The 24,659-nt window shown below is 37.2% G+C and overlaps 1 long non-coding RNA gene across 7 annotated transcripts; it reads right to left on the bottom strand.

Moving 5' to 3' along the window:
* Nucleotides 1-56: 56 nt before the first annotated feature.
* LOC110879163 lies at nucleotides 57-2,914 on the bottom strand. Of its 7 annotated transcripts, none has more exons than XR_004861854.1 (9): nucleotides 2,733-2,913; nucleotides 1,819-2,585; nucleotides 1,668-1,739; nucleotides 1,498-1,546; nucleotides 1,260-1,397; nucleotides 1,145-1,191; nucleotides 968-1,074; nucleotides 601-674; nucleotides 57-292 (listed from the first exon to the last, which is right to left on the bottom strand). It is a non-coding gene; the product is annotated as an uncharacterized LOC110879163 (long non-coding RNA). The 7 variants fall into 7 exon arrangements; XR_004861855.1 differs by having other exon boundaries at nucleotides 1,174-1,191; XR_002558538.2 differs by having other exon boundaries at nucleotides 1,174-1,397; nucleotides 1,819-2,023; nucleotides 2,346-2,585.
* Between the last annotated feature and the right edge of the window lie 21,745 nt (nucleotides 2,915-24,659).

The following is a 24,659-nucleotide window of genomic DNA, read 5'->3' as shown; positions in this document are numbered from 1 at the left end:
TTTACAAATATCAATACAAGTATTAAGAAAACATATAACAAAGTTTTGAACTTGCCTAACTTAACACTATTGTTATCAATCAAATAGTTTGCCATAATCTGCAACCCACGAATTTTCTTTCGGGCATTAACATCAGGAACTCCCATTTTTTCTACCAGCACTTTTAAAGCAGCTTCAGTAGGCAAACCGGTAACCCCTAAATCAGGGCAATCTGCTGCTTAACTGCTAGAAAACACCACCATCGTCTCACTGGCTACCACACACCATTTACCAAGGTAGACTTCATTAACAGCTGAAAGATGAGTGGGTAACTTTGACTATTATATTTCATTAAAAGAACATATAACTCTATTACTAAAAAGATGCAGAATAAACTGCAGAATTATGAAAAATTGCAAACTAAAAATGCAGAATTATGATAAAATTACACAACACATTTTTTCATCTTTCAAGGACTTGGTGATTGTCTTGTGGAAAAACAAAAGGAAAAGAACAAAAATTGTGTTTTTAGCGATTTAATAATTCATCTCTGTTGAATATATTTGTTTTTTAAAAGTTATCAGCCACTCATGACTCATCACAAGAAAAATAGGTACATACCCGCTTAATTGCTCAAGCTTTTTTCTATCATATTGCCCAATCACATCAACAACTCTCTTCAAAACCTCATAGCCCTGTTTTACCCGAAATGTCAGTCGTATTATCATCAAAACACATGATAAAATAAAACAGAACATTTTCATGGTGAAACTATAGCAAAAATGTCATTCGTATTATCATCAAAACACATCTGCACAATTTACATACAAAAAACTAAGAGCAAAAATGTTGACTATTTGGTATAGAGTCCCATTGAAATATACATGTTTTTCCACTCACTGTCATGACAAAAACTAAATATAATTTACATGCTTTAGTAATTAATAAGGAAAATAAGAGAATACAAATATACAGAAGCATAAATTACCATGGATAGAAGTTTCGGTTATCATGATTTGCAGGAAGGAAGTCTCACGAAAGCCGAACCTTCAAAAGCCGAGTTACTTCAAAAGCCGAGGTGTTTATGTAGTCCATCTGTAATATATTATATAAAAGTAACCATCAAAACAAACGATGACCCTTGGAGCAACGGGTAATTTTACACCTTTGTAATAGGTAGGGCTGTAAACAAACCGAACGAGGATCCACTTCCTTCAACAGTAAATCAATATCAGCTTCAGCAGTAAATCAATATCATGCAAAAAGAACTGCATTGATACATCTATAGATACACAAGTGAAGGCGCATCTCCAAACTCTTGACGAATATTGACTGAAATATATAGTGTATCCTTGCTCCTCCAGACAACTCAGATGTTGACATCTGTTCGTTCTTCCCCTCAATCATTGAAGAGAATGCTGTTTAAAGGAACCAACATGAGATCCAGAATCCAAAACATATACAAGTATGTATTGATAAAAATAATAAATAAACTAAAAATGTGAAAAAATGCATCACCTTCTGAATACTTTGAAAGTATGTTTAGAAGAAGGGCTCCCATGCCAGCCTACAGATCATTAAGAAGCACATGTCAGAAGGCAATATATTCATTCCAGATGAACAGAATATAGGTTTAACATGCAGAAAATTATAGACCTTTGACTCTACAATATCGAACAGTCACTTACATGCTTTGGAGGGAAGAAAATGCTCCTAGGGTATCACCCAATTCTCGTACTGAGTTAGCACCATGAACAATTCTATTCAAAATAAGAAAATTAAAAATCAAAACAATTAATTTAAAAATTGCAACAAAATTGAAAGATAGGGTTTCCATACATTGATATACTATTTGTATTAGTAGTTTCACAGACAACACCTTGCCATTTCTCATCACATAGGTCTCCAGCAGTTGTTGTCCATCCAGTAAGATCAGGAGATCCAACTTTAACACCACTCTAACCACTGTCTCACCACCTACGACCATCATCACCACTGCCATTTTCGAGCATCACCCTGGTGGCTTTCGGAACAAATTACACAGCTTTCACCGGTAAATTACACAGATAGGGTTATGGTCAGAACCTCTTCATTTTCTTTGAAGTTCCAGGTAAATTCCAGGTCAACCTAACCCGTTTTGACAGGACCCAAATATTTACCTTTGAGCTATCCCTTCAAAACCCCATTAAACCCAAAACCCCCCATTTCAAAAACTAAAACCCCATTAAACCCAAAACCCCCCCATTTCAAAAACTAAAACCCCATCATCTCTAATGAAGTTTTTATGAACCTTAGCTAAAATTAAAACCTCATCTTTTGCTATAACTTAAAAAATTTTAAAAATGGTGAAATGAGAGATACAGTACCACACAACACGAAATTCGTTTTCATTCCCTTACTGACCAGATCTACAACTTTCACCGGATTAGGGTTATGGTCAGAACCCTAGATAGGGCTACCAGAATCTGGTCGAAACTCTAAACCCTAGGTTGGGTCACCAGAATCTGTTGACACTAACCATTACCACCACAAGCCGCAGACCACCACCATCTCGATCATTGCTAACCACCACCAATTAAAACAACAGCTTGCATCATCTTCAACTCCTGTAACAAAACAAATGGTATGGATTTCATATTTACAGATCCAAACAATGATTACCTCAACGAAATCGGTTCATATCAAAAGTTTGAAACCTAGATCTACAATATAAAATTCCAATGAATTTGGACAAAATCTAGAAAAGCACTTACTCCGTGAAGTTCAAAACCTAGACTTGAGTTTGATTCCAAGGATTTCCATGAGGAATTGGAGTAGTAGAAACGTGATGGAGAAAAACCCTAGATCCAGATCTAGATCTGGAATCGCCGGGGGTAGAGAGAGAGAGAGGGGAGCAGGAAGCGGGCATTTTGAAATGTTTTGAAATGAGAGTGAAACCCTGATGTATCCTTGTTTTTTTAGTTGAAGGGTATAAGTGGAAATGGATGTTTTCTGATGCTTAAAACACTTGTACATCATGTTTTAAAGGTGTTTTAAGGAAATTTTAATGACCTTAAGAAGTCCTTTGGATATGTATATTATATATAGTATAGATTTATTTTTTTTCTTTTCTGAAACTCGGCTCAATAACCGAGGAAAACCATGCCCAAAGTTACGGACTTTTCTTTTCAGACAGAGGTCGGACACTGGCCTCCAACACAGGGACGGATTCAGGCGTGGCTGAGGTGGATTTCGAACGAGGTGTGAAACACGCGTTGGAGATAGTATTTGTGTATTGTAGTACAAAGTGTTTTTTATTATATTACATCAGTAACTTGCAACGTGCCATTTTTTTGTTTTTTCTCTATTTTGTTTTATTCATTTACTTTTTTTTTAATCACTCAAGTTTACATGAACATCAACACTAAGACCATGGGGTATGGTGGGGCTTGGGTTGAGCATTGGTTGACAAGTGGAATGGAATGGCAGGCATGGGTAACCCACAAGAACACACGGTATGGTGGGGCGGGGGTTTGGGGGGCGGGGGTTTGGGGGGCGTGGGTTTGGTGGGCTTGTGGGCTGACCCGCTGGGCAGACCCAATATGATTTAAAACATAAATTTTATATTTTTAAATAAAGAAAATTACAAAAAAAAAAAATTCTAACTTTTATATTTGTTTTTTTATCTCTTCTCTCAACGTCAAGACTGTTTCTAACTCGTCACCCTGTAGGTGATCAATCGGCTCTGATAGAATTTTCAAATCATCCCGTCTTTGTTCCAGGGCATCTCTAGCGGCATCTCTAGCTTCTTTGCTCCTTCGTATTTCGGCCCTTTGTTGTTGGAATACGTTGAATGTATCCAACTTGCATGAAATGTCATCCAACTGGTCGCTGTATATTCCCCTACGCGAACCAAAACTCACAGCTAAATGCGATGCCGTTTGTTTTTTAGCACGCCTTCTTGAGGCATTTCTTCCATGCTCAGGCCGGTTTGGGCTTGGCGAATCATCCAAAAGGTCCTCAAACTCTTGATCTCGTGTATCAGATTGGGCTTGGGACGAGGCCCTTGACCTTTTACTAAACGAGTTAGTTTCGCTACCAATGGGGATAGTAGCCCACTTTGGATGGAATTTACTAATCTCCCAACATCGCATGAAACGGAAGTCGGTGTTCATATTTGATTTGAATGCATTTACTGCATTTGTCAAAACGTCGGCTTCGGTTTCACCACTTTTAGGGTTTTGCTTTGTTTTATTTAAATAACCACTAATTTTTGTAAGTTTGGTGCTTATCTCGCTCCACTTTGAGGATAAGCTATCGTTTTCACGATAAGTCCCCCTACCCATTTCTTCATGGAATAGTCTACTAACCGATTCCCACAGGGCGGTTCGATGTTGCGAATTTCCTATTTTAATAAAAAAATATTAATATATTACAACGTTATATAAAAAATAACAATTCCATTAATATAAACAAAGGTTAAGAATACCTAAAGTTGAATGTTGAGATTGTTCACACCAAGCCCTCGCCAATGCAACTTCTTCAGCATAGACCCATTTTTGTTGTTTTCGTTTGGCGGTTTCAACTACTTTATCCTCCTCGGTTTTTTTCTTATGACTTCTTTTTTTGATGGGTTTCGATGCGGAAGGACCCTCTTTGGGTGGTTGAGTTTCGGGAACGGATTCGTTTTGTGAAAGGTCGATGGAGGTTGGTGAAAGGTCGATGGGCGATTGTGAAAACGGGGTAGGTATTGAATCTTCGGTGTGTGGGAAGTTAGTAAATACTCGATTCTCGATATACGATGCATAACCTGTTATGTCGGGCATAGGAGAGTGTATGAAAAATGGACGAGCTATTGGACGAGTGGGTGGTGGGCTAGGATTATTTTCTTGGAATCCATACGGGTTGCTCGGGTCAAAAGGACGGTTGTAAGGATGCATTTTTTCGTTTTGTAGTAGGAGAATTGAAGATGTATAGAAGATATGGTTGAATGTGGTAAAAATGGAAGTAAAATGTGAGTTTTTGTCACGGCTCCCCGACCCACCCTGGACGGAGTCGGGGGACCGCGAGACAGTTCCCGTGGTATTTAATTAATGCGGCAGCGGAAGTCTTTTTATAACAGGATCTTTTATCCGTGAAATATGCTCGTTTAATATATTACACCAAGTTTAAGGGATACATCCCATAATTTACAATAAGTTGATTTCACATAGAAATCTTTATTTTTCAAAACACGTTTTATTCATTTATTTACACTGAGCCACTTCTCTGAGCTTGATAGTGCTTTACTGCACTTTTCCTGGATCACACAGATCACCTGAAACATGTTTGAAAAAGGTTTTGTCAGCGGGGAAATACTGAGTGAATCATTCTGTTTTCTAAAACGACCCGTTAGTTATAATTTACAGTATTAAGAGCGATTACAATGTTTCTATCAACCAATTATCAAGAATGGGTATTTGTCACTCGATTCATTTCTGTGACTGTGGTCATACCACTATTGAGTCCCGTTGCCCAAATAGTGACGGTGTACTCACACAGAGTAATAATAACTCACATAGAGTAATATTCACTCACATAGAGTGATAAAATAGTAATGTGCACAATTACCCCACATACCAGCTGTAATTTGGTGATTACAAAGACTTAATCCCTGTAATTATAACCTTTGAAAATAATTTGAAGTTTTGTAATACTTACTCACAAACGGTGAGAAAACAGTTTAAAAAGAAGAATGACTCACATTGCAGATTAACGAGCAATAGATATAAGCCTACTGATTAGCCTTGCTTAAACCTAATTTAACACAATGCACACACACAGGTTAGTAACTAATACAGCAATTACATCAATTCACGAGATTAAACCTTCACAACAATTAATCAGTGCAATACTCGTTAATTCAATCGGATTCACAACGAATAACAGAGCATAGTCCGAATTCGAACAGCACTCTAATATTCAAGTCGAAATCACGACGAATAATCAAAGTACAAGCTCAATTGAGCAGCACCCGGACTATCGTTGGATAGTTATAATCGATCGGACGTTGAATCGTAATAGCGATTGAGTTATTACCCTGATTGCGGCAGCGTTTCGATAATTGTGTGTGTGTTGGACTGTTTTGCTTATAACTCGACGTATATTATGAATTTTAACGTCGTTCAAGTGCCAGATTTCAAGTCCCAACCCCTGCTATTTATACTGAAAATTTGTCACCGTCGCGTAGCGCGAGGGGGTACCCCTTTAGGCGTCGCGCTACGCGAGTGACCACCCTATTTTCATAGACTAGGTTTTTGCGTGTGTAGGCTCGCTGAGTCGATAGATTTTTAAAATTCTATTTCAACAGAGAGTTATGATGATAATCGTAGCTAGGGTTTTGCCCCCCCTGAGTTTTAGGGGCCCTGATCCTGATTCTGATTATTCTGGAAATTTTAGGGTTAGTGCAGAATTACTTGGGTTTCTCAATTAGGGTTTCCTTATTACCTAATTACCATCCTAATTATGGATTTTAGTGGCAGTTGTTACATCCTCCCCACCTTAAGAAAAATCTCGTCCTCGAGATTTACTGGAATAGATGAGGGTACTTTCGCTTCATTTCTGATTCCAGTTCCCAAGTGTATTCTGGTCCTCTTCTTGAATTCCATTTGACCTTTACTAGCACTAGTCGTTTGTGCTTGAGAAACTTGACCTTTCTATCTTCAATCTGTAGTGGTTTCTCTATAAATTTTAACTTTTCGTTCACCTCTACATCTTGAAGAGGTACTACCAGGGATTCGTCTGCTAAGCATTTCTTAAGATTGGATACATGAAATACATCATGTACTCCAGCTAATTCTTCTGGTAGTTGTAAACGATAAGCAACTGGTCCTATTCGTTGAATCACGGGGAATGGTCCAACGTATCTTGGACTTAGCTTTCCTTTCTTACCGAATCGTACTACTCCTTTCCAAGGAGAAACTTTTAAAAGTACTTTATCTCCGATTTGAAATTCTAAAGGCTTGCGACGATTGTCTGCATAGCTCTTTTGACGATCTCGAGCTGTTTTTAGTCTTTCCTTGATTTGAGTTATCTTGTCAGTAGTTTCTTGTACAATTTCAGGACCTGATAATTGACTTTCTCCGATTTCTGCCCAACATACTGGAGTTCTGCACTTACGTCCATACAGTGCTTCAAATGGTGCAGCTTTGATGCTTGAATGATAACTATTGTTATAGGAGAATTCAATTAATGGCAAATGGCTATCCCAATTACCACCAAAGTCAATTACACATGCTCGGAGCATGTCTTCTAACGTTTGTATGGTCCTTTCACTCTGTCCGTCTGTTTGTGGATGATAAGCAGTACTTAGATTTAGTCGAGTTCCCATTGCTTTCTGAAAACTTTTCCAGAAATGCGAAGTAAATCGACTATCTCTATCCGATACAATGGAGAGCGGGACTCCATGTAGGGATACTACCTCGTTCACGTACAGTTGTGCTAACCTTTCCATGCTAAAGGTTTCTTTCATTGGTAGGAAATGAGCTGACTTGGTTAATCGGTCTACGATTACCCAAATCGCATCATTACCTCTTTTGGTTTTGGGTAACTTTGTAACAAAGTCCATTGTTATAAGTTCCCATTTCCATACAGGCATTTCTAACTGTTGTAGTAGTCCTGAAGGTTTCTGGTGTTCAGCTTTAACTTGTGAACAAGTTAAGCACTTGGATACGTATTCGGCTATATCCTTTTTCATTCCTATCCACCAGAAATTATTCCTTAAATCTTGGTACATCTTATTGTTTCCTGGGTGCATAGTATACCTAGATTTATGAGCTTCTTCTAGGATCTTATTTCTTAATTCTCCTTGCTTAGGTACCCAAATTCGTTTCTTATGGAATTTCCAAATTCCATCATTTCCTTGTTCTAATTCTTTTAGGTAACCTTTCATTCCTTCAGCATCGTCTTGGATTGCTGCTTTCTGAACTTCTTTAATTTGTGCCATTAAATCTACTTGTAGATTTAACCTCAGAGCACGGACTTGTTTCTGTTTCTCATGATACTTACGACTTAAGGCATCTGCAACTACATTTGCCTTTCCTTCGTGATATTGGATATCACAGTCGTAATCGCTTAGCATCTCCATCCATCTTCTTTGCCTCATGTTTAATTCTTTTTGCCCAAATATATATCTTAAACTTTTATGATCTGTATAGACAGTAAACTTACTTCCATACAGATAATGTCTCCATATCTTAAGGGCAAAAATTATGGCTCCTAATTCTAGATCATGAGTCGTATAATTTTCTTCGTGCTTTTTCAATTGTCTAGAAGCATACGCAATTACCTTCTTGCGTTGCATTAACACACATCCGTATCCTAATTTTGAAGCATCACAATATACTTCAAAATCTTCTGTTCCTTCGGGTAAAGCTAAGATTGGTGCATTTGTCAACCTATGCTTTAAAATCTTAAAGGCTTCTTCTTGTCTAGGTCCCCATTCAAACTTAGCAGCTTTACAGGTTAACTTAGTTAATGGTACGGCTATCTTAGAAAAATCTTTGATAAATCGTCTATAGTATCCAGCTAAGCCTAGAAAACTTCTTATCTCCATAGCTGTTTGTGGAACTTTCCACCTCGTAATTGCTTCTATCTTAGCAGGATCTACATGGATACCTTCGTGATTTACCACATGACCTAAGAATTGTACTTCTTGCAGCCAGAATTCACATTTCGAGAATTTAGCATAAAGCCTTTCGGTTCTTAACAAAGTTAAGAGAACATGTAAATGCTCACAATGTTCTTTTTGGCTTTTGGAGTAAATAAGTATATCGTCGATGAAAACGATCACAAATTTATCCAAGTATGGTTTACAGATTCGATTCATCATGTCCATGAATGCTGCTGGGGCATTCGTTAATCCAAAGGGCATGACTGTAAACTCATAATGACCATACCTAGTTCTGAAAGCAGTTTTAGGTATGTCTTCTTCTTGTACTTTCAACTGATGGTATCCGGATCTTAAATCTATCTTAGAGAAATACCTAGCTCCTTGCAATTGATCAAAAAGATCATCAATCCTAGGTAATGGGTATCGATTCTTAATTGTAACCTTATTCAATTCTCTATAATCGATACACATTCTCATCGATCCATCTTTCTTTTTCACAAACAGTACCGGTGCACCCCAAGGGGATGAACTAGGTTGTATGAATCCTTTGCTTAATAATTCATCTAATTGCTTTTTCAATTCTAGCATTTCGGTAGGTGCTAATCTATATGGTGATTTAGCTATTGGTGCAGTTCCTGGAATTAAATGAATTCTAAACTCTACTTCCCTATCAGGTGGTAATCCAGGTAATTCTTCTGGAAAAACGTCTGGGTATTCTGACACTACTGGGATGTCCTGAAGTTCCTTATCCTTAGTATTAATGATTACTGAAATCATATACATCATTTCCTGTTTTCTCGAATAACTAGCCAACTTCATTACTGAGATGAATTTTAGTGGCTTTCGAGGTCTATTTCCAGTAATTAAAATTACTTCTCCTGTAGGGGTTTGAATTTCTACTGCATTTTTGTCACATAGGATTCGAGCATGGTTGGCTATTAACCAATCCATTCCTAATACTACATCGAATCCTGCTAAATTCATTGGTAACAAATTTGCAGAAAACTTATGGCCTAATAACTCTATTTTTCCTTCTTGCGATCTTCCTCTCTTGTGCGTACCAATTCATCTGTTAGGGTATTAGCTAATTCTACAGCATCGTCAATAGTACGAGGTCTCGCAGCTTTAACGATGTTTCGGATTTCACTAATTAACCCCCAGATGTAACGAGAGATAAGTACCGGTTCTGGCGAAGCCAGTGATGGCACTACCCTTGCGTATTCAAAGAATGTCGAAGTATATCCCCGACAATCTACTCCTAGCATACGATGACTTAGGAACTTGTTTGCCATTTGTTCCTTCTCGTATTCGGGACAGAATTTTCTTTCTACTAAACTCTTAAATTCTTCCCAACTCATTGCATAAGCTATCCTTCTTCCTTTTGCCTGGAGGACCGTGTTCCACCATTCGAGTGCTCCTTCTTTGAACAGATTTGATGCATACATCACCTGGTCTCCCTCGGCACATTTGCTTATTGCAATTACTGCCTCGGTTTTCTCTAACCAACGCAGTGTTGCAGTTGCCCCTTCGTTACCTGCAAATTCAGCGGGTTTGCAAGCAAGAAATTCTTTGTAAGTGCAACCAGGCGTTGCAGCTTTCATTCTTTTAGGGAGTGGGGCCTGTTGCGGATCATGATTGTCATGATTACCGCCTCCATTTATGCTGTTACTGCCGTTATCTTCTGGAATACGTTTACTAGGAATTAATTGTGGTTCGGCAGGTTTTCGAACAGCAGCTACAATTTCTGGAATAGCATGAGCTATCCCTTGGGCGATAAAATGCTCGATATCTTGTCGAGTTATATATTGATCTTCCTGTTCTTGCTCAGATTGATTTTCTTCATTAATTGGTTCATTATTAGCGTTTTCCATCTGTTAATTAGTAAAATTATTAGTGTCTAACTTATCAATGACAAATTCACATAGATACACATAGATTATCACATCATACGAATATAACCAAAATTGTCGATTTCTTAACTTTTACTTTGTTAGTATATTGTATATGCATCCATACACATCGTATTTTACAGAGTTTTATTGCCCATTTTACAGAATTTTAAGTTACTATCATATAATACGGCTTTCTGTGGTTTAACTGACGGTTCTAGTAACGGTGCTCCCTCTCATCGTACTTCCAAGTTAGATGCTCTCCCATTTCCCTGATCCTATTACCTGTACCTATCAGTTCTTCACCGAACTGACGGAGTTCAGCTAGGTTTTCATTACTCATGGGAGGATTTGGGAGTGGTTCTGGGTCAAATTGTGGAAGGAAGCTATAAGGACTGTTAACTATGTTTTGGAATTGCCAATCATTAGTCCACCATTCCTCCATTTGGCCTAATGGTCTGGTATGAACTAGTGGGTCTGGAATAGCTGGTCCTAGGTTTAGTGGAAATTGAACTGTAGCCGGGTAAGAAAAGAGATTATCGTTGATAGGTTCTAAAACATCACAATTCTCCAGTAGGCGATCTATTTCGTCTTGGAACGTGAATTCCTCAGATTGTTTAGAGCTTTCGCCAATCTCTATTCCCTTTTGTTTCAGATCTATTCCTATTTCTTTTTCAGGTGATTTCGAACCTTCTCCAGTTTCTATTTCCTTTCCCTTGCTCACACTCACAGGATTTTCTATTTTAGGGAGTTTCCTAGTGGCAGTTTTCCTACGGCGCACTTTCCTCCACCCTACATATCTTCTCTTCTTTTTAGGTTTGGCTTTTTCCAGCGGTGGAGCTTGGAATTCCACAGGTTCTTCTATGTCAGCAATGTAACCAGTAAAGTCGTGAGAGACTTCGATAGGCACTGGATATAAGTTGAGATTCTGGAATGTTTCCGACATCTCATTCATGCTGCATAGCATATATGTAAAATGCAATGTTAAAACTTTGGAACAAAGTTTAACAAACAAAATACTGAAGTTTTATTGCATACTAATTTATACAAAGAACAACAGAAATAAACACACTTAGGATTTTATTTATTTACGGGATTGTGATTTCTCTTACTAGACCCAACTTATCGGATATTTAAAGATTAGCATTTTCTGCTACAGTAGCTAGCATGTAGAGATTTGCCCATTTCCCGTCTATTTTATCTTCCCAAGGTATACTATTACCCAACTCTTGGACTTCGGGGTTAAACCTAACTCTCTTGGTTCGGGGTTTCTTTGTCTCCTGACTCTTTTTAAGTATCGAATCCCTTTTCTCTGGGGAAAGTGGATTCTCATAGTTTGCCTTGCGGACAAAGATTCCTTCTTCTAGATTTACCGGATTTCTAGAAGAAGATGCCACATCTAGTTTGTGGTAGATAGCAGACAACTTTTGTTTACCCATACTGTAACTATCAAATAATCAGTTAATAAAACAAATAATCACAGAATAACAATTAGTAAAATTAAGTATCGTGGTCCATAATGCTTTAATTTAGGCTTAATCAGTGGCTCGATCAGTGGCTCAATTTAATTATTAGCTCTGATACCACCTTCGCTGTCACGGCTCCCCGACCCACCCTGGACGGAGTCGGGGGACCGCGAGACAGTTCCCGTGGTATTTAATTAATGCGGCAGCGGAAGTCTTTTTATAACAGGATCTTTTATCCGTGAAATATGCTCGTTTAATATATTACACCAAGTTTAAGGGATACATCCCATAATTTACAATAAGTTGATTTCACATAGAAATCTTTATTTTTCAAAACACGTTTTATTCATTTATTTACACTGAGCCACTTCTCTGAGCTTGATAGTGCTTTACTGCACTTTTCCTGGATCACACAGATCACCTGAAACATGTTTGAAAAAGGTTTTGTCAGCGGGGAAATACTGAGTGAATCATTCTGTTTTCTAAAACGACCCGTTAGTTATAATTTACAGTATTAAGAGCGATTACAATGTTTCTATCAACCAATTATCAAGAATGGGTATTTGTCACTCGATTCATTTCTGTGACTGTGGTCATACCACTATTGAGTCCCGTTGCCCAAATAGTGACGGTGTACTCACACAGAGTAATAATAACTCACATAGAGTAATATTCACTCACATAGAGTGATAAAATAGTAATGTGCACAATTACCCCACATACCAGCTGTAATTTGGTGATTACAAAGACTTAATCCCTGTAATTATAACCTTTGAAAATAATTTGAAGTTTTGTAATACTTACTCACAAACGGTGAGAAAACAGTTTAAAAAGAAGAATGACTCACATTGCAGATTAACGAGCAATAGATATAAGCCTACTGATTAGCCTTGCTTAAACCTAATTTAACACAATGCACACACACAGGTTAGTAACTAATACAGCAATTACATCAATTCACGAGATTAAACCTTCACAACAATTAATCAGTGCAATACTCGTTAATTCAATCGGATTCACAACGAATAACAGAGCATAGTCCGAATTCGAACAGCACTCTAATATTCAAGTCGAAATCACGACGAATAATCAAAGTACAAGCTCAATTGAGCAGCACCCGGACTATCGTTGGATAGTTATAATCGATCGGACGTTGAATCGTAATAGCGATTGAGTTATTACCCTGATTGCGGCAGCGTTTCGATAATTGTGTGTGTGTTGGACTGTTTTGCTTATAACTCGACGTATATTATGAATTTTAATGTCGTTCAAGTGCCAGATTTCAAGTCCCAACCCCTGCTATTTATACTGAAAATTTGTCACCGTCGCGTAGCGCGAGGGGGTACCCCTTTAGGCGTCGCGCTACGCGAGTGACCACCCTATTTTCATAGACTAGGTTTTTGCGTGTGTAGGCTCGCTGAGTCGATAGATTTTTAAAATTCTATTTCAACAGAGAGTTATGATGATAATCGTAGCTAGGGTTTTGCCCCCCCTGAGTTTTAGGGGCCCTGATCCTGATTCTGATTATTCTGGAAATTTTAGGGTTAGTGCAGAATTACTTGGGTTTCTCAATTAGGGTTTCCTTATTACCTAATTACCATCCTAATTATGGATTTTAGTGGCAGTTGTTACAGTTTTATAGTGAAAAAATGGAAGAAAAATTTATTTTTTTTTAAATATAGCCGTTGGCCAACGGCTAGCCCAGCGGATCTTTTCTTTTGGCCATTCACAAACCGCCATGTCACCTTGGTCCCCCGCCCCACGCCCGGCTTGAAACCCAAGCCCCAAGGGGCCACACCCCAACCCAAGCCCACCCGGGGTGGTGCCTTTGGCGTTTTCCCCCAACCCAAGCCCCATACCCCATGGCCTAACTTGCAATGTGCCATTTTTTTGTCTTTTCTCTTTTTGATTTATTCTTTTACTTTTCTTTTGTTTTTTATATTTTTACCACTAAACTTTTAGCGTTAACAATTACAACCTTTTAATTTTCTAAATACTTTTTAATGGAGTTTTATGTGTTTATTTTTATGCATATGTTGGTATAAATTCAAATTGATTTACGTTTAAGCGTAATTTTTTTCTGGTAATAAATTGGGTCAAATATAATATGTTTTTATGCTTATTAAAATGTACGTTTTCGGTTGTTTTACATTTTAACGTGATATTTTTTCCAGAATTGAACTTGCATTGATCTTTTGATGGGTCTTGCATTGATCCACCGTCGGCAAACGCACTAAAATCGGCATGTTCACACGCATAGTCCATAGTCTCATTGAGTTTTTGTTTGTCACGAGGCACATCTGACCTCAAAACACACCACTTCTTAGACTAAAAAGTGACTGTTTTCGCTCCTACTAATTTCTTGTTCTTGTCTTTTGCATCTAAGCTTGTGTTGAATTTCGGTTGACCCGCGTAGTCAAAGATACCCCAATGTCATTCGAAGTTTTCGGGAACTATGCTTTTCGCATCTTCGTCAACGAGCCTAAAAAGGTAAGCTTCAATATAACCGAGGTACAATGGTGTCCCCTTATTATTTGTAACTCGAGGCAAGAACCCGTTATAAAACTTTGAAGCAAAGGAGATGTTGGCCCACTTATTTCCGTCAGTGGGCCAACCTATATCTCTGATAACAATGGTCATGTTCGCATGACAGGGGCAGATCTAGGTTGAACACTACGAGTTCGCACGAACTCATTCGATTTCAAATTTTTAGTAGAAATGATAATATAAAATTTGGGATGAACCCATAAAAGAAGTTCTAGATGAACCCATTAGCTAAATTGAACAATGGCTGACTGGTAAATGCATGCTTGATCTAAATCAGAATCTAGGGAGGTTAGTGGAGGTGCTCGGATGCAACGAGAAGAGGTAGTATCCCTGAAAATAGAATCAATTGAGTTCTTGTATGTTATTTTCACTTCTTCAAATTTTCCTTATGGAAATATTAATTTATTCTTGTGTTTTCAAGTAATGTTAGTTTTTTTAAGTCGCGCGTTGCGGCGAAACTGAGTAAATGATAATGAAGTTTTTAGAAAAAAATTATAACGTAAATTATTAAAGAAATATTAAATTAATCGATAAATTAATATATGTTTAAAAAAACAAAAAAAAATATATTAAAAATGGTAAAGGAAATATATATATTAAAAAAAGAAAAAATAATAAAAATATGTTATTAAAGAACTATTATAATATATTAAATAATAAAATTATAGAAAAAAAGTTACTATTTATCAGCGCTCATAAACAATATATATATAATTACGGTAGAGAAAATGGGTGAATATTGTTAAGTAGGAATATTCACCAGGTTGTTTTTATGAAAGAATGAGATGAAATCAAATGCCGATCTAAGAGTGTTCAGAATTCGATTAAATTTGAAAATTTCGAAATTCGACTCGCTTCGAATTCGATTAAAAATGTTTAAATTCAAGTTGATTCGTATTTGAGTCCAGTAATCGAATTAGAATCGAATTTATGATTTTGAATTCGATTCGATTCGAAATTTGAATTCAATTTATATATAATTTTTTATATATGTATATACACACACAAACATATATACACACATATAACTTCTAAACTTAGCCAACATATGAACTACCTCCATAAGTGATAAGTTTATTATTCATAACATTACCAAACCTAGTGACAAATAGTCAATGCTACTTATTTCTAAATTTTAACCTAACTTAAAGCGCTACTGGTAACCAACCTATCTTCTAATTTTTTGGTGTTTTGACATATTGATAGTTAATTAATTTTGCAAATTATTATATTTTATGTTGAATATAATTAGTTTGTAGTATTTTAAAAAATGAATGTTAAATAATTTATTGATTAGGGTAAATTTGAATTAAATCGAATTTATTCGAATTCGATTCAAATTCGAGTTTCAAATATTAATCGAATCGAATCAATACGAATTTAGGTAAAAATAATAAAAATTCGATTCGAGTAATTCGAAAATTCGTTATTTGATTCGATGATTCCATGTTTGACTGGTTCGTCGCAACGACCGGGATCCTAGATCGACTTAGGTATTTTTTTTCTATGCTTTACTTTTTAGTTTAATTTTTTCGCATTAACACGACGCAATGTGAATGATGGTTCAACGATTTTAAACTTGTTTAATTTACTTTGATATATATATATATATATATATATATATATATATATATATATATATATATATAGGGTAAGGTTCATGCGAGAACCACCTTTATTGCGAGAACCGCAAGAACCAATGTGAACATAACCTAACGGATCTTTGTCATATATATATATATATATATATATATATATATATATATACCATTTAATCTATTTATATTCATAATATTGTTCATTCCTTGCATCTTCAAGGGTTAATTAACCATTTAATCATGTGAATTGGTTTTGTATAGTTTAATTTCCAATATAGTGACAAATAGAAATCTTTTTAGCTTAAATTAACTAATGAAATTTAATTTTCCATACAGTGACAATTAAAAATTTTGCGTTCTTTGAAATATGAAACGGTTGTCACGGCCCTCGGCCCCGGTTTGACCCGGTCCAGAGCCGCGAGGCAGGAAATCCCGTGGTATTTAATTTAGGTGACAGCGGAAGTCTTTTAATACAGGATCTTTTAATACTCAAATGCCCGTTTACTTTATTACATAAAATTTAGGGATAAAACCCTGTAATTTACAATAAGGTGATTTCCCGGGGAAATCTTTATTTCTCAAAACATGTTTCTTTATTTATTCACATTGAGCCACTTTTCTAAGCTTGTAGTGCTTCACGGCACTTTTCTTGGATCACAACAGATCACCTGAAACATGTTTGAAAAAGGTTTTGTCAGCGGGGAAATACTGAGTGAATCATTCATTTTACTAAAACGACACATTTGTTATAATTTACAGTATTAAGAGCGATTACAGTGTTTCCATATCAACCAACTACCCACAGTATTTGTCACTCAACCGGATCGGTGACTGTGGTCATATCACTGTTGGGTCCGTTCACCCACAAGTGACGTTATTCACTATTTAGGTCTGACTACCTAATAGTGTATATCATGATTTAGGCTCGCTCACCTAAAATGATACAAACAGTAGTAATGTGCACAATACCCACATACCGGCTATAATTTGGTGATTACAAAGACTTAATCCCTGTAATTATAACTTTGGAAAATAATTTGGAGTATTGTAAAACAGTTGATAAAAAGAGAATGACTCACATTGCAGATTTAACAAGCAAAGTATAAGCCTACTGATTAGCCTTGATTAACCTAATTTAAATAACAATGCATACACAAACGGGTTAGTAACTAATACAGCAGTTACGACAATTCACGAGATTAAACCCTCACAACGATTTACAAGTGCAATACTTAACAATTCAACGGGTTCACAACGAATGACAGAGTATAGTCCGAGTTCGAACAACACTCAAACATTCAAGTCGAAATCACGATGAATAACAAAGTATAAACTTAATTTGAGTAGCACTCAAACAATCGTTGGATAGTTACAATGGATCGGACGTTGAATCGTAATAGCGATCGAGTTATTACCCTGATTGCGGCAGCGTTTCGAGATTAGTGTGTGTTGTGAATTGTTTCTGCTATAACTTAACGTAGGTTTGGAATTTGATCGTCGAACAAATGTCAGAATTCAAGTCCCAACCCCCTCTATATATACTGGAAATTGGAACCGCCTGCGTGTCGCGAAGGGTTTCATGGTCCCGGTCGCATGTCGCGGGGCACACCCCCTAGCCTAGGGTAGGCTTGTCACCTGGGTAGCTCTGTTGAGTTGACGTGCAATGAAAATTATATTTAGACAACGAATTCGAAGGATAATCGTCAACTAGGGTTTAACCCCCCTTGAGTTTTAGGGGTCCTGATCCTAATTCCGATTGTTCATGAAATTTTAGGGTTTATGCGGAATTACTTGGGTTTCTTAATTAGGATTTGCTTATTAGATAATTAACATCATAAGTAATGTTTTTATTGGGAGTTGTTACATCCTCCCCACCTTAAGAAAAATCTCGTCCTCGAGATTTACTGGAATAGATGAGGATATTTCCGCTTCATTTCTGATTCCAGTTCCCAAGTGTATTCTGGTCCTCTCTTTGAATCCCATTTAACTTTGACTAGCACTAGTCGCTTGTGCTTGAGAAACTTGACTTTCTTGTCTTCTATTTGCAGTGGTTTCTCTATGAATTTTAACTTTTCATTTACCTCTACATCTTGAAGAGGTACCACCAGGGATTCATCAGATAAACATTTCTTGAGATTGGATACATGAAATACATCATGTACTCCAGCTAATTCTTCTGGTAGTTGTAAGCGATAAGCAACTGGTCCTATTCGTTGCATTACTGAAAATGGTCCTACGTATCTTGGACTCAGCTTTCCTTTCTTACCGAATCGTACCACTCCTTTCCAAGGAGAGACTTTCAAAAGTACCTTGTCTCCTACTTGAAATTCTAGTGGCTTGCGGCGATTATCTGCATAGCTTTTCTGGCGATCTCTAGCAGTCTTTAGTCTTTCCTTGATTTGAGTTATCTTGTCAGTAGTTTCTTGCACAATTTCTGGACCTGATAATTGACTTTCTCCTATTTCTGCCCAACAAACTGGAGTTCGGCACTTGCGTCCGTACAGTGCTTCGAATGGAGCAGCTTCGATGCTTGAATGATAACTATTGTTATAGGAGAATTCAATTAAGGGTAAGTGGCTATCCCAATTACCACCAAAATCAATTACACATGCTCGCAGCATGTCTTCCAGGGTTTGTATCGTCCTTTCACTTTGTCCGTCTGTTTGTGGATGATAAGCCGTACTCAAATTTAGTCGGGTTCCCATTCCTTCATGGAAACTAGTCCAAAAATGGGAAGTGAAACGACTATCCCTATCTGATACAATGGAGAGTGGAACTCCATGTAAAGATACTACTTCATCTACATATAATTTGGCTAATCTTTCCATGCTAAAGGTTTCCTTCATTGGTAGAAAATGAGGTGATTTGGTTAATCGATCCACAATTACCCAAATTGCATCATTACCTTTTCTGGTTCTGGGTAACTTAGTAACAAAATCCATTGTTATGAGTTCCCATTTCCATACAGGCATTTCTAGCTGTTGTAGTAATCCTGAAGGTTTCTGATGTTCCGCTTTTACTTGTGAACAGGTAAGACATTTAGATACATAACTGGCTATATCCTTTTTCATACCTATCCACCAGAAATTATTTCTTAAATCTTGGTACATCTTATTGCTTCCTGGATGTACGGTATACCTGGATTTATGAGCTTCTTCTAAAATCTTATTTCTTAAATCTCCTTGCTTAGGTACCCAAATTCTCTTCTTGTGGAATCTCCAAATTCCATCATTTCCTTGCTCTAGTTCTTTTACATAACCTTTCATTCCTTCAGCATCGTCCTTGATTGCTGTAGCTTGTACATTTTTCAATTGTTCCATCAAATCTAATTGTAGATTTAACCTAAGAGCACGGACTCGCTTTTGTTTTTCATGATATTTACGACTTAAGGCATCTGCAACTACGTTTGCTTTTCCTTCGTGATATTGAATATCACAGTCGTAATCGCTTAGGATTTCCATCCATCTTCTTTGCCTCATATTTAACTCTTTTTGCCCAAATATGTACCTTAAGCTTTTTTAATCTGTATAAACAGTAAACTTACTTCCGTACAGATAGTGTCTCCAAATCTTAAGGGAAAAAACTATAGCTCCTAGTTCTAAATCATGAGTTGTATAGTTTTCCTCATGCATCTTCAACTGTCTGGAAGCATACGCAATTACCTTTTTGCGTTGTATCAACACACATCCGAATCCTAAATTTGAAGCATCACAATATACTTCAAAATCTTCTGTTCCTTCGGTAAGGCTAAAATTGGAGCATTCGTCAATCGGTGCTTTAAAATCTTAAAAGCTTCTTCTTGTCTAGGTCCCCATTCAAACTTAACGGCTTTACAGGTCAGCTTAGTCAAAGGTACAACTATCTTAGAGAAATCTTTAATAAATCGTCGGTAGTATCCAGCTAAGCCTAGAAAACTTATAATTTCCATAGTTGTTTACGGGACCTTCCATTTGGTGATTGCTTCTATTTTAGCAGGATCTACGTGGATTCCTTCGTGATTCACCATGTGACCTAAAAATTGCACTTCTTGCAGCCAAAATTCACACTTCGAGAATTTGGCATAAAGTTTTTCCTTTCTTAACAAAGTTAAGAGTGCATGCAGGTGCTTACAATGCTCTTCCTGACTTTTGGAATAAATAAGTATATCGTCGATGAATACGATTACAAATTTATCCAAGTATGGTTACAAATCCGATTCATCATGTCCATAAATGCTGCTGGGGCATTTGTTAGTCCAAAGGGCATGACTGTAAACTCATAATGGCCATACCTAGTTCTAAAAGCAGTTTTAGGTATGTCTTCTTCTTGTACTTTCAGCTGGTGATATCCGGAGCGCAAGTCTATCTTAGAAAAATACCTAGCGCCTTGAAGTTGATCAAAAAGATCGTCAATCCTAGGTAATGGGTATCGATTCTTAATTGTAACTTTATTTAGTTCCCTATAATCGATACACATTCTCATCGATCCATCTTTCTTTTTCACAAACAACACTGGTGCTCCCCAAGGGGATGAACTAGGTTGTATAAATCCTTTGCTTAGTAATTCATCTAACTGCTTTTTCAATTCTAGCATTTCAGTGGGTGCTAATCGATAAGGTGCCTTGGCTATTGGTGTAGTACCCGGAATTAGATGAATTCTAAACTCTACTTCTCTATCGGTTGGTAACCCAGGTAATTCTTCTGGAAAGACATCTGGGTATTCTGAGACTATAGGGATGTCCTGGATTTCCTTACCTTTAGTGTTAATGATTACAGAAATCATATACACCATTTCTTGTTTTCTTGAATAACTAGCCAACTTCATTACTGAAATGAATTTCAGTGGCTTTCGAGGTTTATCTCCTGTAATTAAAATTACCTCTCCTGTGGGAGTACGGATTTCTACGGAATTCTTATCACAAAGGATTCGAGCATGGTTGGTTATTAACCAATCCATTCCTAATACCACATCGAATCCGGCTAATTTCATAGGTAACAGGTTTGCAGAAAACTTATGGCCTAAAAGTTCTATCTTTCCTTCTTGCAAAACTTTATCTATGTTAACAGAATTCCCATCTGGCGTTTCGACTGCAAAAATCTGCCTAAGGGTGGTTAAGGGTAAGTTAAGAGCTTGGCAGAATGAAGTATTGATAAAACTTTGGTTTGCACCAGAGTCAAATAATACTTTTGCAAACACGTCATGAACTAAGAACGTACCGGCTATCACATCTGGAATGAGTTCTGCTTCCTGAGTGGTTAGCTGGAATGCTCGTGCATTCTTCTTGGTAACTCTGTCGGTCGTCTTAGTTTTATTATCTGCTGGTTTTTCTAGCTTAGGGCATTTTGTTTGAAAATGTCCAGGTTCTCCACGGTTGTAGCAAATTATTGTTTTCCTTCTACATTCTTCTTCCCGGTGTCCTATAGTTTTGCAAAAGTTACAGGTCACATTACATCTTCCAAAGTGATTCTTTCTGCAGTTTCTGCAAAAAGGCGGATTTGCAGCTTGCCTCGTTCCCCTCTTCTTGAATTTATTGCTATTATTGCCCATACGAAATCCTTGGGTAATCTTTTGGGCCAATTCCTTCTTTCGATCTTCTTCTCTTGCACGTACCAGTTCATCAGTTAGGGTATTAGCTAATTCCACAGCATCATCAATAGTGCGAGGTCTCGCAGCTTTAACGATGTTACGGATTTCACTATTTAATCCCCAAACGTAACGGGAAATGAGTACCGGTTCTGGCGAAGCCAGTGTTGGCACCACTCTAGCATATTCAAAGAATGTCGAAGTATAACCACGACAATCGACACCCGTCATACGATGATTTAGGAACTTATTTGTCATTTGTTCCTTTTCATATTCAGGACAATATTTTCTTTCAACAAGAATCTTAAATTCTTCCCATCTCATAGCATAAGCCATCCTTCTTCCTTTTGCTTGTAATACAGTGTTCCACCACTCTAGCGCCCCTTCTTTGAACAGATTTGAAGCATACATAACCTGATCTTCTTCGGCACACTTACTTATTGCAATTACTGCTTCGGTTTTCTCTAACCAACGCAGTACTGCAGTTGCTCCTTCGTTGCCTGCAAATTCACCAGGTTTGCAAGCAAGAAATTCTTTGTAAGTGCAACCAGGCGTTGCAGCTTTCATTTTCTTAGGAAGTGGAGCCTGTCGTGGATTATTATTGTCATGATTGCCACCTCCATTTACACTATGACTAAAATTGTCTTCCTGAGTACGTTTACTAGGAATGATTTGTTGCGGCTCAACAGGTTTCTGAGTAGCAGCCATGATTGCAGGAATAGCATTAGCTATACCTTGTGTGATGATATTTTCAATATCTTGTCTAGTCATGTTTTGGTTTTCCTGATTTTGCTCAGATTGATTCCCTTCATTAACTGGTTCATTACTAGCGTTTTCCATCTGATAATTATTATAGATATAATTATTAGTATCAAATGATTGTGAAATAAAACAATGGCAAGTAATCACATAAATCTTTTTCACAACACACATATATATAGTCAAAATTGTTAATGTTTCAACTTCTATTTTGCCTTATAGATTATATAGGCATCCATACACACTGCTTATCTTACAATGTTTTATTTCCCATTTTACAGAGTTATATTTTTCTACTACTGTTATTATACAGACATTCTTCCCAACCCCACTATTCTTTGGTCAACTGGCAGTTTAGTAGCGATGCTCCCTTTCGTCATATTTCCAGGAGATTTGTTCCCCTATTTCCCGGATCCTATTCCCTGTACCTATCAGCTCTTCTCCGAACTGACGAAGTTCGGCTAAGTTTTCGTTGCTCATGGGAGGATTGGGGATAGGTTCTGGATTAAACTGTGGGAGGAAGGAATAAGGACTATTAATCATGTTTTGGAATTGCCAGTCATTCGTCCACCATTCTTCCATTTGGCCTAAAGGTCGAGTGTGAATTAGTGGGTCTGGAATAGCTGGTTCCAGATTACAGGAAGTTGGTTTTCGGCCAGGTAAGGATATAGATTATTGTGGATAGGGCTAATGACATCACAATTTGCCAGTAGACGGTCTATTTCGTCTTGAAATGTGATTTCTTCAGGTTGTCTAGAGCTCTCTCCAATTTCTATTCCTTTTTGTTTAGAATCTTTCCTGATTTCTATCTCTGCTGGCTTAGAACTCTCTCCGGTTTCGATTCCTTTTCCTTTGTCTATAGGGTTTTCTACTTTGGGGAGTTTCCTAGTGGCTGGCTTTCTCCTGCGCACTTTCCTCCATCCTACATATCTTCTTCTCTTTTTAGGTTTTGCTTTTTCCAGCGGTTCCTCTATGTCAGCAATATAACCAGTAAAGTCATGGGAGACTTCAATTGGTACTAGGTAGAGGTTGAGATTCTGAAATGCTTCCGATATCTCATTCATGCTGTATAGCATATATGCAAAATGCACAAAAATGCTAAGTTAAAACTTTGGAACAAAGTTTTACAAATAAACATTAAAGTTTTATTGCATACTGATTTGTACAAAAGACAACAGGAAAGAGAACACACTAGGATTTGTTTATTTACTGGGTAGTAATTTTCTACTAGACCAGGCTTATTGATGGTTTAGAGGTTTGCATTCTCTGCTACGGTAGCTAGCATATAAAGATTTGCCCATTTTTCATCTAATTTGTCTTCCCAATGTGGACTATTGCCTAATTCCTGGATTAAACCTCACTTTCTTGACTTGGGGTTTCTTTATTTCCTCCTGTCCCTTCCTAAGAATCGAATTTCTTTTATCTGGGGGTGAGAGGATTTTCGTAATTTGCCTTACGGACAAAAATCCCTTCTTCCAGATCTGCTGGGTATTTGGAGGAAGAGGTTCCTTTTTCTGTGGGTGCAGTATCTAATTTGTGGTAGATAGCAGAAAGCTTTTGTTTACCCATACTGTAACTTAACAATTAATCAGTTAATAAAACATATATTCACAGAATGGCAATTAGATTTCCTAAGTATTTCTTAATTACTTTAATAGGCTAAAATCAATAGTAAGCTTAAATCAGTGGCTCTGATACCACCTTTTCCTGTCACGGCCCTCGGCCCCGGTTTGACCCGGTCCAGAGCCGCGAGGCAGGAAATCCCGTGGTATTTAATTTAGGCGACAGCGGAAGTCTTTTAATACAGGATCTTTTAATACTCAAATGCCCGTTTACTTTATTACATAAAATTTAGGGATAAAACCCTGTAATTTACAATAAGGTGATTTCCCGGGGAAATCTTTATTTCTCAAAACATGTTTCTTTATTTATTCACATTGAGCCACTTTTCTAAGCTTGTAGTGCTTCACGACACTTTTCTTGGATCACAACAGATCACCTGAAACATGTTTGAAAAAGGTTTTGTCAGCGGGGAAATACTGAGTGAATCATTCATTTTACTAAAACGACACATTTGTTATAATTTACAGTATTAAGAGCGATTACAGTGTTTCCATATCAACCAACTACCTACAGTATTTGTCACTCGACCGGATCTGTGACTGTGGTCATATCACTGTTGGATCCGTTCACCCACAAGTGACGTTAATCACTATTTAGGTCCGACTAC

The sequence above is a fragment of the Helianthus annuus genome, chromosome 1 (assembly GCF_002127325.2).
Source record: "Helianthus annuus cultivar XRQ/B chromosome 1, HanXRQr2.0-SUNRISE, whole genome shotgun sequence".
NCBI lineage: Eukaryota > Viridiplantae > Streptophyta > Magnoliopsida > Asterales > Asteraceae > Helianthus > Helianthus annuus.
Note: the sequence above shows the minus strand (reverse complement) of the source record. Positions and strands in the feature narration are given on the sequence as shown.